The sequence below is a fragment of the Lissotriton helveticus genome, chromosome 8, assembly GCF_964261635.1.
Source record: "Lissotriton helveticus chromosome 8, aLisHel1.1, whole genome shotgun sequence".
NCBI classification, from domain to species: domain Eukaryota; kingdom Metazoa; phylum Chordata; class Amphibia; order Caudata; family Salamandridae; genus Lissotriton; species Lissotriton helveticus.
The window spans coordinates 346812937-346830190 of NC_136069.1; the positions used below are offsets into that span (position 1 = coordinate 346812937).

The following is a 17254-nucleotide window of genomic DNA, read 5'->3' on the forward strand; positions in this document are numbered from 1 at the left end:
GGAAAAATTAGAAATTGCAAAAAGTATGCGAATTTTTGATGCATAGGTATTTGCGATTTCTAAATTGCGATTCCTTAATTTTCGCAATTTAGGAATCACAAATACCTACAATGATGCATGTGGCCGATAGTGCCTAATTATGCGCCGTCCCGCTATAAAAGCCACACCCACCTTCTGGAAGGTGCTTTGCCTTTCGCTTGTTTTCCCGGATGGAGCTGAGTAGGAGATTCTCTCGACTTACCTGATTATCGCTCAGCAATCGTCATCGGCTCCGGTTCTCAGCATCAGATCTCTTCTTCCTCTCATGACGGCAGAACCTGAAATGAGAAACAAAGAGAGGAGATAAGTAACGTTTACGTTTCTAGGCACCCTTCGCAAGAAAGGTCAAGATACTAGAGCTAATTTTTGGAACTCCTGAATAACAAGGAAGGACTTTAAGCTAATGGTTCATTTTCTGATGCTAAGACTTTAATCTATTGGTTCATTTTCTGACGCTAACAACTAAAGCTAAGAATCGGACGTACAAAAGATTTGTAAAAAAAGGCTTACGATGTAACAGTGTATTTTCACACAAAACTGTTTAAAGAAACAAACTGTGCCATTTATGAATAATTTAGAATCATTGTATGAATAATTTAGAACCTGGCATATCAGGATTAGTAGTAGGATGTTTTTTGGCTTATTTCCTTTTCTCCTACAAATAGGCAAGGAGCATAGAGAACGCATGAAAAGTCACACCACTTCCTAAAGTAAGTTTTATTGGATAGTTGAGGGAGATAAGGTGAATACAAACTTAAAGGGACAGTGGAGTTTACTCACTTGTTTATTTTTTCAGCTGAATATTACTGCACAGCATAAGCCTTGCCTGAACGTCACGATTCATCTATCAAAAATCAACACAAGAAATACTGGGGCGTAGGCCAGACAACCACTGTTCGCAGGTAGGCTAAAATGACAAACTTAAAATAGAACTCTAATTGTGTAAGAATTCATGTAGCCTCTAGAACTTAAGAAAGCAGTAAATTCTGATCAACACCTTCACTTGTTGCTTCGCAGGTCGACAGCAAGAATCCAACCACGTCCAGTATCCGGCCCTCCTCCCTTATTTCTAATTTTTAACTTGTAGTGAGTATCATCCCAAGTTACTAGTTAGTGATTTGGGAAGTTGGTCCCTAGCTTCCCTGCGAAATCTTACTACGCCATTGCAAGCAAGACAAGGTAGGGGACAGCGTAGTCCTTGACATCCATAGAGGATTAGAGTTGAATTAGTATAGTGAAACATGCAAGTAGATTTTAAGTGGTGGATATATTAGTCAGTTATTTGGATTCAGAAGGGTAGAAGAGGAAAGAAGGTTTGTATTTATTTAGCGCTTCTAACCCCTGATGGGGTGTTGAAGCGCTTTTTTGGTGAGTAGCACGCTATTCCAGAAACCCATAAAGGATTAGTGGTGAATTAGTATGGTGAAATATGAAGTAATTTGAGTGGTGGGTATGTCAGTTATTTGGATTCAGAAGGGTTGGGGAGGGGTAAAAAAGGAAAAAAGGTTTGCATTCACATAGCGCTTGTAAGCCTGATGAGGTGTTGAAACACTTTGTTGGCGAGTAGCACGCTACTCTGGAACCCATAAAGGATTAGTGGTGAATTAGTATAGTGGAAAATGGAAATAGAAAAGTGAACATGCTAGTTTGTTATTTTGATTGAAAAGGATAGTGGAAGGATTAAAGAGTGAAGGATTTCTTTTTTCAGTTCATAGCAGAAGGAGGAGGCTTTTGGATGAGTGAAAAGGGTTTTTGGAGGGGAAGAGTCAGAGGGAAGAGTTTAGAAAGGTTGGTTTTGGGGGATCGGTATAGTAAAAGAGGTGACAGATGATACAAGGAGGGGTAGAGTAGGAGAGAGTCAAGAAAGGGTTATTTTGGGGATATTTTGGGGATAAATGAGCGAGTGAGTGTAGAGGATATAATGATAGATATATAGGGTGAGAGATAGGGTAGTGAATTGGAAAGAGTAGTAGAAAGAAGTTTGAGATGAGTCAGAAAGTTGGACTAGAATATATATTGAGACAAGTATAGGCTGAGAAATAGGGTAGTGCATTGGAAATTCTAAATTAGAAGAACGTGATATATATATATAGATCCATAAGTACATTGAAAGTATATAGATGCATAAAGGAGGTAAATATATGCAGAGTTAAGATATTGATAGAGGTAGCGGATGAAAAATAGGGTAGTGCATTGGATATGCTTTTTCAGGAGAAAAATAACAAACACACAGATCCAAGTACATGAAGGTACATAGATACACAATGGAAGCAAGTACATGTAGACCAAAGATGATTTTTTTTCTTTTCTTTTTGTTTTTATAACAACATAATTATTGTACATGTTTATACAAAGCAATACACAAAGATAGGCACACATCTATAGTGGAAATAAATGCTTATATACAGAGGGACAAATACATAGGGTGGGTATTAATGAATGGGAAAATGGGCAGCATTCTTGGCCCCGGTCCCGACCAGTCTCGAACAGGCTCAAACAGGCACTCACCCTTGTCCTCTCCACTCCACTCTTAGCCTCAACGCCTGGGCTGAGAGACCCTAAGCCTTGGCCGTTTATAGCCCTAGTAGTCAGGTGATCACTTCAGCCAATGGGAACCCTAGCCCTAACACTATCCAATCACAGCACTAACACTAACATCTAGAACCAATAGGAGAAAAGGACCTTACAGTTAATCTTAGCCCTAGTCCAAGCACCCAATCAGTTTAAAAAAACCCGATCTCTATGTCCAATAGAGGGCCTAGCCCAACAGTAGTCTCAACCCTAGTCCAAGTAACCACTGGCACAGGAAGCCCTAGTCCCTACTTCCAATAGAAAGCCTAACCCTACTCTTAGTCCCACACCTAGTCCAGCAACCAATCACACCATAAGCCCTAATTGCTACTTACAATTAAAGGCCTAACCCTAGCCCTAGTCCCACCCTAGTCCCACCCTAGTCCCAACAACCAAAAAACACATGAAGCCCTAGTCCCTACTTCCAATAGAAATCCTAACCCTAGCCCCAACCCTACATTGATTGAATCACAGAGCCAGAAACTAATCAGAACCCTCAAATACCCAACCAATGAGGACACTAACCCATATCCAATAGAATCATCAGATACATCCACCAATCAGTGTACACATGTATCAAATAATAGCAGACTATATAAGGTCCCAGCTACCTCAGACAAGGTTTGCTGGCCGGGGAGTTGGAAGCTGCTCCTCTATTCAGAAATCTCTTAGGAGACAGACTGGCTCAATCCACACTTTGGTAACAAACTTGTCCTCTAACAACACTATTTGTATAAAACTTTATTCAATCTCCTGGCCAAAAAAGTGCAGAGTCCCTATTAAACACAGTTTACACAGCTTACAGCAGATTATTGCTGTCTCAGGGGGAAAGGGGGGCTGGTATCACTGACTTGTTAACACAAAATGGTCGCTGGGGGTGCACTGCTTAACATACAGGTCTTAGCACAGAGCAAAGGAAACATTTGGAGGGAAAAACATAGTTGTGGGGAGTGAGAGGGAAAAACTACAGAGTTTGGGCTGCAAATCCCACAATACAACAGGTTAAATGGAAGCAGTCACAGGCAGGAAAAACCACAAGTTTAAACACAAAAACATGGGATAAATGATGCAATCACTGGCAGGTTAAAACTACAATTTTAAACTTTAACAACCACAGGCAAATACAGTTTAAAGAAATTTAAAAGGAAAAAAATAAGATGATGCAATCACAGGTAGGGAAAATTGTTTTTTTTTTTAAATTTTAGGAAAGAGACAGCACTAGTCTGCCTCCTTATCACTTCCTGGACTCTGCTCACTGCAATCTGGGGCACAAGTAGGTTGTATATGTTCCAACCTTTTCATATATATCACTCTTTGCAGTAGCAACAATTTTGTGGTCCTGAAGAAGGCATGGGATAAACATGTCAGTTTATGCTGAAACATGTTGACCCTTCACATTCAGACAGTCATTTGTTGAAAACTGTCATTTGCACTGTTTTTAGGTTTGATCTTTGAGAGATATTAATACAAGTTTTTTCTCCAAAAAGAAGGTTAATAAAGCACAACCTAATTGTAGTACTATGAGGTCTTGACAATCACAAGACTGTGTAATCCAATTAGTCCAAGATACACATGTATATGCACAATGTAGTTAATGACATAAGACTGATCCAAAATTCCATCAGGTCTAGATGACCAAATCACGATGCTTGTAAATATAGTTTTCTTTATTCCTTGTTCTTTTCAAACTTAAATTCAGACGTAAACTGCAGCCAACACATGTTTTGTCTGTACCCAATTAGTACTCAAACTTTCTCAAGGTTATGATACAATCCTTCAAAGAATCTTTAATCATGTCAAAGTTAAAACATCTGAGAGGAATGTAACAGGAACCAATCCGCACAACATATAATCGACAGTCGGAGTAATTTGGTCCAAAAATATTAACACTGGACGGCTAGAAGCTCTTAGACTAGACGGAGCTGCATAGAGTGTATTCATCCCGTCAGCACTTCCACGTGTAAAGGCTCCAATATCATCTCTCAAAGTAAGGAGGTTAGTAAGTAGGAAAAGGTAGTCCAACTGTCGCCCACGATGAGGTAATAAAAGTCCTAAAACGCAACCCAAACAGAAACCAGTGTGGTGTCCAGGTGAGAGAGGCTGACCATATATCCGTCATAATCTAAAAAAATCCGGGTCAAGAACGCATGATAACGCAGCTCGTCACAACACTGGAGGTTTCGGCCATCTTAAAATAGTGAGAAAGCAAGGTATCGGATAGAGAACACTACTACCAGCTTACCCTTGTGTATATACAAGTTTTTTTCTCTCAGCGGTCAAATTTAATTCACTACTTCACAGTATTTTTGCACTGCACCTACCACTCCCACACAAATCGATTACTCACATCTGTAGGTCCAAATATAGCATGCTTTATTGCTCTAATTTTTTTAGCTTTAAAAAAAAAAAAACATCCGCGACCTCCCCTTTTCTTTTGCAAGGGTTGCAGCTCTTAGTGCCACTAGTGTGACACTAGGAGGAGACCCAGATGATGAAGCATGTCACCATTGGTGAGTGATGGGAATCCGTCCTATTATAGGATTTTTCCTTCTGTAGTCTGCTAGAGCAGTGGTTCCCAAACTTTTGACTCCTGGGGACCCCCACTGAATCACTACTGGAAGCCGGGGACTCCCAAGCAATTTGTACAATTTCAAAAAATTAAAACAGTAATTCGCAAAAAATACACACCAAACAAATACTTGCATTACTAAAACTTGTATTAATTTATATTGAAAAATATGCAAAAGTGCAAAAACTACAATCCAACGATAACTATAATAAGTTATAGTTATCGTGATAAGGGGCAGTGAATGGGTAGTGGGCAGTCAAGTGGGCGGGGCCGCAGAGGGCACAGCGGTGGGGGAAACAAGTAGAACAGAAGGCAAAAGGGGCACAAAAACAAGGAAAAAACTAGTGGCACAGAAGGCAGAAGGGCACAAAAAAAAGAGTGGAACAGAGGGCAGAAGGGCACAAAAAATGAGGGAAAAACGAGTGACACAGAGGGCAGAAGGGCACAAAAACGAGGGAAAAACAAGTGGCACAGAGGGCTGAAGGGCACAAAAAACGAGTGGAACAGAGTGCAGAAGGTCACAAAATACGAGGGAAAAATGAGTGGCACAGAGGGCACAAAAAACGAGTGGAACAGAGGGCAGAAGGGCACAAAAAATTAGGGAAAAACGAGTGGAACAGAGGGCAGAAAGGCACAAAAAACAAGTGGAACACAGGGCAGAAAGGCACAAAAAACGAGGGAAAAATGAGTGGCACAGAGGGCAGAAGGGCACGAAAACGAGTGGAACGGACGGCAGAAAGGCATGAAAAACAAGTGGCAAAGAGGGCCGAAGGGCACAAAAAACGAGTGGAACAGAGGGCAGAAGGGCAAAAAAAACGAGGGAAAAACGAGTAGAACAGAGGGCAGAAAGGCACAAAAAACAGGGGAAAAACAAGTGGCACAGAGGGCAGAAGGGCAAAAAAACGAGTGGAACAGAGGGCAGAAAGGCACAAAAAACGAGGGAAAAACGAGTGGCACAGAGGGCAGAAGGGCACAAAAAATGAGTGGAACAGGGGGCTGAAGGGCACAAAAAATGAGGGAAACACACAAACAGGCACTCACAAATTAAACACTGAAGTTCCAGAAGAAGAGCCCTCCTGCCCGTTCGACGTGCTCCAGCCTCCAATGTTCTTCAATCTCGGCGTCGGGTGATGGGCAGAAGTGAATAACACAATATAAGGGCAATCACCCTTCAGCTTGCACCTATAGCTGAAGGGTGATTGGCAAGATTTCAATGCAGTCAGTCTTGCCTCCCCGGCGCCAGCAACATTCACACCTCCCATGTGCTGTGAGCCTGGGGGCCAGATTGTATTGCAGTCTTGCCGCCCAGGTGCCAAGTACATTCACACCTCTTACGTTAGGGGGTCCGCGGACACACAGTTTGGGAAATGCTGTGCTAGAGTTATATAGGTTAATGGTTACGGTTTTTAGGGCGTTTATGGTTCTAACTGTCTGGCTAGACCCGTGGATACTGTGACGTAACTTATAAGTTCATCGCTCCTTACCACCGCAAAAGGTAATGGGCTGGTTGAGAGATTCAACCGGACTCTCAAAGGCATGATTATGGGTCTTGAAGAACATATGAGGCGTAAATGGGACGTCCTCTTGCCATACCTTCTCTTTGCTTACAGAAAGGTGTCACAGAAGTCCTTGGGGTTCAGCCCCTTTGAACTGCTGTATGGTCACCATATAAGAGGACCTCTGAGTTTGGTAAAGGAAGGCTGGGAGAAAGCTCCCAGGAAACCTTCCCAGGATGTATATAGTTACATGCTGGCCTTCAGAAACCAAACCCAGCGTTTCAGGCAACTCGCTCAGGCGAATCTGGAAGCCAACCAGGACGAGATGAAGCGGTGGTATGATCAGAATGCCACTGATTGAGTTTCAGCCTGGTCAGAAAGTTTGGGTCATGGCCCTATGGAGCCCTGTGTGTTCCAGGATAAGTGGACCAGACCATTTGAGATGGTGGAGCGCAAGAGTGATGTCACCTACTTGGTGGACTTGCGTTCTCCAAGGAACCCTTTGGGGGCCCTGCATGTCAACTGCCTGAAGCCCTACTTAGAAGGTCCGAAGTGGGCATGCTCCTAGCGACAGATGATGGAACGGAGGAGGAGACTGAGCCTCTTCCTGACCTGCTGTCTGCAACAGAGCAAGATGGGTCAGTGGATGGTGTAAACTTCTCTTCCACCCTGACCCCGAGCATCAGAATGACTGTTGCCAGTTGTTGGGACAGTTTTCTGATCTGTTCTCCCTGATACCAAGTGGCACTGATTGGTGTGTCCATGATGTAGACACTGGGGACAGTCTTCCTGTTAAGCACAAAACTTACAGAGTGGCCGACAGGGTGAGAGCTTTCATCAAGGAGGAGGTCTCCAAGATGCTTGCATTAGGGGTGATTGAGTCCTCTAACAGTCTTTGGGCCAGCCCAGTGGCCTTGGTCCCAAAGGCTGCCCCATCGGGTGCCACGTCAGAACTCCGGTTCTGTGTGGATTACCGAGGGCTCAATTCAGTCACCGGGACTGACGCGCACCCCATCCCCAGAGCTGATGAGCTCATTGATCGGTTAGGGGCTGCCCGGTACCTCAGCACATTTGATCTAACGTCTGGGCACTGGCAGATCGCCTTAACTGATGGGGAAAAAGAGAGGTCAGCATTCTCCACACCAGATGGACACTACCAATTCCGGGTTATGCCCTTTGGGATGAAGAAGGTCCCTGCCACCTTTCAGAGGTTGGTCAACCATGTGTTGGCTGGACTGGAAGATTTCAGTGCCGCCTACCTGGATGACATTGCAGTGTTCAACGCCAGTTGGGAAGAACATTTTCGCCACCTCCGGGAAGTGTTGATGGTGCTGCGGAGAGCAGGCCTCATGATCAAGGTGAATAAGTGCCAGATCGGGCAGGGTTCTGTGGTGTACTTGGGAAACCAGGTTGGGAGCAGCCAGGTGGCGCCCCTACAACCTGAGATTGAGACCATCCTGGCTTGGGAGCCCCACAAGACCCAGACAGAAGTGAGAGCCTTTTAAGGACTCACTGGGTACTACAGGAGGTTTGTCAAGGGGTATGTCAGCGTTGTTGCCCCCTTGACAGAGCTGACTTCTAACGTCTGGGCACTGGCAGATCGCCTTAACTGATGGGGAAAAAGAGAGGTCAGCATTCTCCACACCAGATGAACACTACCAATTCCGGGTTATGCCCTTTGGGATGAAGAAGGTCCCTGCCACCTTTCAGAGGTTGGTCAACCATGTGTTGGCTGGACTGGAAGATTTCAGTGCCGCCTACCTGGATGACATTGCAGTGTTCAACGCCAGTTGGGAAGAACATTTTCGCCACCTCCGGGAAGTGTTGATGGTGCTGCGGAGAGCAGGCCTCATGATCAAGGTGAATAAGTGCCAGATCGGGCAGGGTTCTGTGGTGTACTTGGGAAACCAGGTTGGGAGCAGCCAGGTGGCGCCCCTACAACCTGAGATTGAGACCATCCTGGCTTGGGAGCCCCACAAGACCCAGACAGAAGTGAGAGCCTTTTAAGGACTCACTGGGTACTACAGGAGGTTTGTCAAGGGGTATGTCAGCGTTGTTGCCCCCTTGACAGAGCTGACTTCCAGGAAGCAGCCCAAGAAAGTGAACTGGACTGACACCTGTTAGAAAGCATTTGATGCCCTGAAGACTGCCATGTGCACGGTGCCCGTGCTTATGGCGCCCAACTTCTCTAAAGAGTTCCTTGTACAGACAGACGCTTCAGAGCATGGTGTGGGGGCTGTTCTTTCACAGATAAATGAGGAGGGCCTAGACCAACCCATAGCCTTCATCGGTAGGAGGTTACTTCTACGGAAACGGAGGTGGAGTTCAATTGAGCGTGAGGTATTTGCTGTGGTGTGGGCCCTGAAGAAGTTGGGACCATACTTGTTTGGGACTCAATTCCAGGCTCGTTGAGACCACAGGCCCCTCAGATGGTTGATGCAGATGAGTGGTGAGAATCCAAAGCTCTTGAGGTGGTCCATTTCCCTACAGAGGATGGACTTCACGGTGGAACACCACCCTGGTACAGAACACACCAATGCTGATGGTCTGTCCAGATTTTTACGCCTTAGTGAAGAGAACTCAAAAAGGAGTGGGTAGTTCTCACATTCCAGCTGGCGGGGACACGTGTTAGACCTGGCACCATTGGCGTGGGTCTCCCTTCCACTTTTTGCTGTTGCCTTCTGTATTTTTGCTATGTTTTTGCTGGTCTAGATGCTTTGGTCTCTTTGCCACTGCTATTCAGTGCCAAAGGGTAAGTGCTCCCTGTTGTAAATCATTGTAATGGATTAGTGACTCCATGATTGATTTACTTGTCAGACCCTAGTACAGTGCACCATGTGTGCCCAGGGCCAGTAAATTAAATGCTGCTGGTAGGCTTGCAGCACTGATTGTGCCACCCACAGAAGCAGCTTGTAAAGTGTGTCTCAGGCCTGCCATTGCCGAGCCTGTGTGCAGTGAACTACTGCCATGTTGACTTGGTAAGTGTACCCACTTGCCAGTCCCTAAACCTTCCCTTTTCCACATGTTAGTTACCCCTAAGCTAGGCCTAAGGTACCCCCATGGGCAGGGTGCGTTGTATGTAAAAGGTAGGACATGCCCGGATGTGTCTGGCATGTCCTGATAGTGAATTACAGCCAATTTTGTTAGTCACTATTGCAAGGCTATTTGTTCCCATAGGCCAGAATGGGCAGTTCGATTACATCTTATAATCCTAACTGACGTAAGGAACTACGTAGAAATTCGAGTTTAGTATGCTTGAACTCAGAATGGTAAAATACATCTTTTAGTGAGGGTGCTTTTTACATTCTATGTTTGAAAATACCACTTTTAGAAAGTAGGTATTTCCTTGCCTAACCATCCAGCATGCCTCTGCTTGGTTTGTGTATTCCATGTCTGGTTTGTGAGTGCCAGGGGCTGGGGTGGCTCCAGGAGCCTGGGTGAGTCAGCACTAGGCTGAATAGACCTATCTTCATTTTGAGTGGTGGGAGGAGTAGCACCTGGGTCTGAATAGGGCTGTGCCTGCCTTCCACAATGCTGGCTCCACCTCCTGTGGTGTGTGTAATGACCCTGGCCCACACTGACAAAGGAAGAAGTTGTGCACTGGCAGAGTGCCCCCAGAACTGGTTTTAGCTGGGCACAGGCACCCTCTGCCTTCAGAGAATAAATGATTTTGCAGTATAAATATTGGGGCCCTGACCCCAGAACTTTAGATCACTTCCGGGAATCAAGACAAAACTTTGCCAAGGAGAAGAACCAAGGAAGCTGAAGGAGGAGACCGCCTCTGTGCTGTGCTGTTGGGGTTGGCCTGCAGTGGTTACTTTATTGCCAAGGAAAGGAGAAAAAAATGTTGTGTGTACGTTTACTATCTTGAGGAAGATCTTCAAGGGTTTGAAGCTGAGCTTGCCTCCTGTTCTGAAGTCTCAGAGACACAAAGACTTCACCACCAGCTCCCCCTGAATTTCCTTGCTGGAAATTCTACTTGCAGAGAAGTGCCTACTGTTGTATGGGCCCGCTGAGAAGACTGTGGGTCGGTGGGAGCTGGAAGTGCAATGCAACGAGGAGAAGCTTGTTGCTGACGCAGTTGTTGCCCTCGCATTGCCAAAGAAGCATGCCGCCACCGCAGCTACATACATGAGTTTTTTCTGGCTATCCTATGTAGTTTATCCAGTCTCATATAGCCTATTAAGGAACTCAAAATGTATTGGTTTATGTTGACAATTAGCTGATGTTCAGTTTGTGCACATGAATATACCCACTCATCCTCTGACTACTGCTCCCCAATATATGGCGAATGTATGGTCCTGAAGAAAGCAGTGGTTAAATAGTCGCCACATATGCTGAAACATGTCGACCTTTAATTTCTACAAGCAGATATTTTGTTAAATCTGTTTTCAATTCACACTGTTTTTAAAGCTTGGAAGATTTGAGAGATACCATTAAAATCCCTTTTCTACTCTCTTCTCTCCAATTTTATATACCTCACTTTTTCACTTTCTAACTTATGCACTGCAAATCAGTTACCCCTTTACACACTTATTCTGGTACTTCCCACTAATACATACAATTGTCAATGGTTGAGCGACAGCCACAGTAACATCTGGTGGTTGACAGCATATTCTCCTGGGTATAAGGAGAACCCATATGATGACAAGGGCGATACTGAGCGGGAACTGATGGGTACTTTTTTACACCCCAGAGATATCATGCTGCGCCTTTAGTATACATTGGTGCACTTATCTCCCCTATCACTATCAGGTTTTATTATTAGTTGTGTCTTGGACGGACTGTACAGTTGAGCCTTTTTTGACCCATAGACACTTTTTGTTATTATGGTGTTCAGAATACGCCAGTACTTTAAAATGATCCATTTGATCTTGTTCGAGTTTGAGGTAAATGTGGTTACAAAAGTCATGCATTCTTCTGTGGGTCTTGTGTTGATCTCCAGGAGGGCTTCTTGCTTGTTATTCTGAGCTCTCTTCTTAACTTTTCTGATGATGTTAGTAGGGTAATGTTTGTCAGATAGGTTCCTGCTGAGTGATCTTGCTTGCGCATCGTAATTCTTTAGTAAGTTGCTGATCCCCTGGAAATTAAGGAACTGTCCGTATAGCAGATACTCTCGTAGAGCTTTATGGTGGCGACTGTCAAATAACAGGAGGCTGTTACAGTCAGTGCTCTTCTTTTTGTGCAAAGTCGCCCATCCTCTATGGTGATGAATAAATCGAGGATGGTATAGCCTGCTCAGAGGATGATTGGATGAACCTCAGAGAAGTGTTCATGGTGTTGATCCATCTCTCATGTGGAGGCGTTATAGACAAATATCCCAAAGGACGCCACCATCAAGATCATCAAAACTTGCCTGAGAGCAGAAACATGGACCACTGCAACACTCATAGAGTTCATTATCGAGTGTGCCACGATGACACTCAAGAACAACTTCTGAAGTTCAAGACACGTGTATACGATCAGGTACAAGGGAGACAGTACATTTGGCCGAGCCTGGCCTGCCTCTATATGGCATACTTTGAAGAGCAACACATCTTTCCTGACACCAATCCTTTCAAGGAAAATATACTGATGTGGAGATGATACATTGACAACGTCCTGGTCCTTTGGAAGGGGAATCACATTAGGCGCTAAGAGTTTGGGAGATGGCTCAACACCTTGAACCCTTATCTGAGGTCAAGTAATTTGTTATGTTTTTTCAATTCTATTTCCTAGCTATAAGTCCCTGTAAACATGTTTTTTCATTGAATATATATATATATATATATATTCACTGAAAAAACCATAGGTTATAGACCATATATAGTTAGGAATTAGCATTTACAAAACCTTATTTTACTCACACAAAACCATTGAAATTCCATATATAGTTAGTTGCACTAACTATATATCGCGCACCCGCAATCCACTGCTGATGATGTCACATATTACATCATTCATGACATGGTCAGTGACATCACTGATGACATCACTGATGACATCTCAAATGACATCACTGATGACATCACTGATGACATCTCAAATGACATCATCTAGTGTCTGTGTGTTTTTGTAAAGTTTAAATATGTTTTACATATTGAAGAATGAGTGGATGTATGGAAGACTGAGTGTGTGTGTGGCTGGCTGGGAGGTGTGTGACTGTGCATATCAATGTGTACTTGTATCAGTGATTGTATAAGAGAGTAAGTATGTGTTAGTATATGTGTGAAAAAGTATGGTGTTCTGTGTTTAACTGTATAGATGAGGAAATCGAAGTGTGATTTATTCTTCACAGGACTGACTAGGTGTATGAGTGCATATGATAGTGTTGTAATAATGAGTGACTGTATGTATGAGTGATTGTATGGGTGAATGAGTGAATGTGTGTGTAGACGTAGGAATCAGTGAGTGCGTATGTAGTAACTGGTATTGGTGTGTCATGATGTCATCAGTGATGTCATTTGAGATGTCATCAGTGATGTCATTTGAGGTGTCATCAGTGATGTCATCAGTGATGTCACTGAAGTATGGTGTTCTGTGTTTAACTGTATAGATGAGGAAATGGAAGTGTGATTGATTCTTTACAGGACTGACTAGTTGTGTGAGTAACTCCATGGATGAGTGGCAGTGTGTGAGTGTCTGCATAGGTGTATGAGTGCATATGATAGTGTTGTAATAATGAGTGACTGTATGTATGAGTGATTGTATGGGTGAATGAGTGAATGTGTGTGTAGACGTAGGAATCAGTGAGTGCGTATGTAGTAACTGGTATTGGTGTGTCATGATGTCATCAGTGATGTCATTTGAGATGTCATCAGTGATGTCATCAGTGATGTCATTTGAGATGTCATCAGTGATGTCATCAGTGATGTAATATGTGACATCATCAGCAGTGGATTGCGGGTGCGCGATATATAGTTAGTGCAACTAACTATATATGGAATTTCAATGGTTTTGTGTGAGTAAAATAAGGTTTTGTAAATGCTAATTCCTAACTATATATGGTCTATAACCTATGGTTTTTTCAGTGAATTTTCAAGGTTTTGTAAATGCTAATTCCTAACTATATATGGTCTATAACCTATGGTTTTTTCAGTGAATTTCATTGGTTTTTTAACAGCTAATATCTGTAGCTGTAAAATGTATTCTTCTTTAAATCCAAAAATATATTTTATATGTTTATGAATAATTTTTTTTTAAAATATTTTTTTTTCTTCGTTCCCGCTTCGCGAATCGGGAAGCTTCCCGTTAGCTGACCTTGATGCCGCGAAATAGACCGCGAGCCGGTAAACGTTTCTTTACCGCAACTGCCGCGTTAGAAAACAACATCGTGACGCCTCCCGTCCGCATGACGTTTCACGTTGTCGCGTGATACGTCATATGACGTGCTACGTTAGCGAACTGGTACGCGAAGCGAGTCGCAAAGCGCAGGTTTCTGGAAGCAAACCGGGAGGCCCTGCAAAGCGCTTAACGTAAACACAGCAGGTCATGTGACTTGGTAATAACACTTTTCATTGGTTCATTTCACTTTTGGTTTCCTAATGATGTAAGACTAGGTCATATAATCTAAAATTAACACTTTTCATTGGTTGAGAACTCTTGTTTTTCCCAAATGATGAAAATCCCTCCTTCTTTCCTCACTCTGACTTTCATCATTGTGAGAGAAAGACCCTTTGTGATCACTGAGCAATGGCTTCTTTAGTAGCTTCAGCTGGTGCTTCCCCACCACCTCCACCACATCCAAGGAAGAGTGGACCACCTGCTCAAGTTATAATTCAACAAGAAGAGGAAGAAGAGGAACAGAACGACGAGCACGAAGAGAGGCAGTTTTTGCCTGAGGAGCCCAGGACGTCTCACCGGAAAGAAAACTTCATTTGGCAATTTTTTAAAATTCCCAAAGGTCAGAAAAAAGTAAATGCAAGATACGTAACTTGCCTTATATGTCAAGATAGACTGTCCAGAGGAACCGAGAAAAAATACAGTTTCGGAAACTACACAATGCATCGCCATATGACTAGGTGGCATCCTAACAACTACAGTGCTGCACAGTTTCGGAACGACCTAGATAATCTCCCTATTATGGCCAGAAGATCTGTTGTACCGGAAGTAACGGGACCAGAGGGCAGGGAGATGGTGCCAAATATACAAATGAGATTTGGTGAAGTAAAACACATCTGCGTATTTTGCGATGGATTCATTTGCTACGGAGAAAGAAGCATCACTCTGATCAACAGAGCTATTGACTATCATATGCAAGTTTGTACGAAACGCCCAAAATAATAAATACTTTTTTTTTGTTTTGTTGCTCCTGTTGAGCCCTTTACAATGAATCGTTTTCATTGCCCCCTCCAAGAAAAACCCCAAAAAATATAAAACTGTTCAGAAAAATTCAAAAAAAGTAAAAAAATGTTCCGAAAAATAATAAAAAAAATATAAAACAACAAAAACAATTTAAAAAAAATTTCTTTTCAGAACTACCTCCCCGTTATTAAAAAATTGGTACAATATTTGGAACTGTGCCAACCTCTATTTCTCTTAGTTCGCTTCCCAGTTCGCTCGCCGGTACGCGAACCGGAAGCGAACCAAAAACAGTAAGTATAAGGGAAGGAAACAGACACTTATGTTAAAAGAAAGACAGCTATAGGGGAGTAAACTAGAGATACTATTACCCGTAATCCACTGCTGATGATGTCACATATTACATCATTCATGACATGCTCAGTGACATCATCAGCAGAGGATTGCGGGTTTTTTGGCAACGTGCCTTATCCACGGTTTAATAACGCTGCCTTTTGCTTTATATAAGTTTTCAAATTGTATGAAATATATACCAATAGGTCGTTATGAACCTTTAGGTAGTGCTTTTCTTCATGAGGTCTGGTCGCTTCCATACACATACAGATGTTTCAAAGATGATCAAGAAGTTTATCTGAATGGAGAGGAATGCACTGAGACGCCAGATCATTCACTAATGTGTAGGCACATACAGTTACACGGTTCATGCAACAAACACCGACCAAATATGGCTTGCGTGTTGCAAGGCACGCCAGTTCCTGCTATCATCCCCACGTTCAAGTTGTTGGAAAATGGTAGTTATTTGATGCTCAATAATGAAGATTGTTCTGGGTTAATTAAAAGTATTCCTTTTATCGTAACAGTAAGTGAACGGGTTATTTGCTGCAGAAATGTTCTATTTCCTCCCACACATGAACATAGGGAGTTTTCAATCTCGCCACAAATACCAACCTTGGGAGCAGATTTCAACGGCATGGCAAGAATAAGAGCTCTTTTGTCTCAGAGAGAGGTGGCCTTGAGTTCGGCCCGTGAAACTTTCGTGCTTCACATAGCGAACACCCGTACAGAGGTGCAGACCCTTTTAAATACTGATTCGCCTTTGCATTTCAGCGACATGGTTCGGACTATCTTTGACGCGTCCTCCACAAAGGCCCTGGCGCACTTTTTTAAAGTTGTTACCAGTGGTCTCGTGACTTCATTTGAGAAAATCTTTGGAGTCATCCCTGCTTTCTTTCCTTCTTTTTTTTCCACTCTGCTTCGTGGATTGCCATTTTTACTTGCATTACCAGCGGACGCTCTTGTGCTTTTTTACATTTTTAAATATGGATGTCCCTCCTATGCAACCTCCCGCCCTGCAGCTGCTGACACTGTTCCGCAATCGCATGCTAGAATATTATGGCACAATGCCGTTGGCGATATTAAGCACGGCATATGGATTATCTTTTCGATTCTCCTACTTCACCTGTGTCCAGCCTGTATTTCACTGCCTGACCTGTGATTTCGATTGGGCCATTGATTTGTGTCTCTGCGGACCGGTTTCTCCTGACGTCGACTTTAATCAGCTGATGACTCCTATCATTACTCACGAGTTGGTTTGTCCTGGCGAAAGGATTATGGCTGTGGCATTGATGCATGGACTAATTGGTCCCTGGAATTTACTGGCGGCAACACAGTCTTTCTTGGAACAGAGCTTTCTTGAAAACCCACCGAGCTGTCCTCTGATGGTGATAGAGGATCCGGTGCTGGGAGAGCACGTATGTTCTTTTCCGCTTTTAAATTGGATGGCTGAACTGTTTTCGGATGAAGACGGTGACTTCCTATTGGAGGCTGTTGCAGCTTATTTTGCATACACAGTTATGTCATAGACCTTTTTCATGTTTGATATGCTGAGTACTAGCATTTCATTGACAATTCATTGACTTATTTGTCAAGTTTTTATTATTTACCTTGCCTATTGGCTTAAGACTCGATAAAGTACTTGGCTGTTTTATTTTTCTTTAGCATTACATTTTCCTAGTTTTTAATGCTTTACCTTGCGGACCGTCCACATATAAACTTGCAATCTGCTCTCATGAGATGGCACTTCTATTATCTTATTCAGTTAGTTTCCGGATCATGGGGAGGTGTCATCTAGGTCCTGGATATCTTTACACCGTGTTAAGTTAGCATGGGCTCATTACCGGTTTAAACGCCATTTTTCCTTTTTTGCAACTTCTGCACACGACACTTAGTTGTTGCTTTAGCTTTCAACCTAGTAGTTCATCGTGGTTTACATGAGAATAATATGTTATTGCTCTACTAT

General features: G+C 43.2%; 1 long non-coding RNA gene across 1 annotated transcript in view; it reads right to left on the reverse strand.

Annotated features, from left to right (window-relative positions):
• Window positions 1–17254, reverse strand: part of LOC144772673 (uncharacterized) — a 62658-nt gene that overhangs the window by 23233 nt on the left and 22171 nt on the right. Inside the window, exon 2 of the long non-coding RNA XR_013599821.1 lies at window positions 242–317. This is a non-coding gene — a long non-coding RNA (uncharacterized LOC144772673). The remainder of the gene's footprint in view (window positions 1–241; window positions 318–17254) is intronic.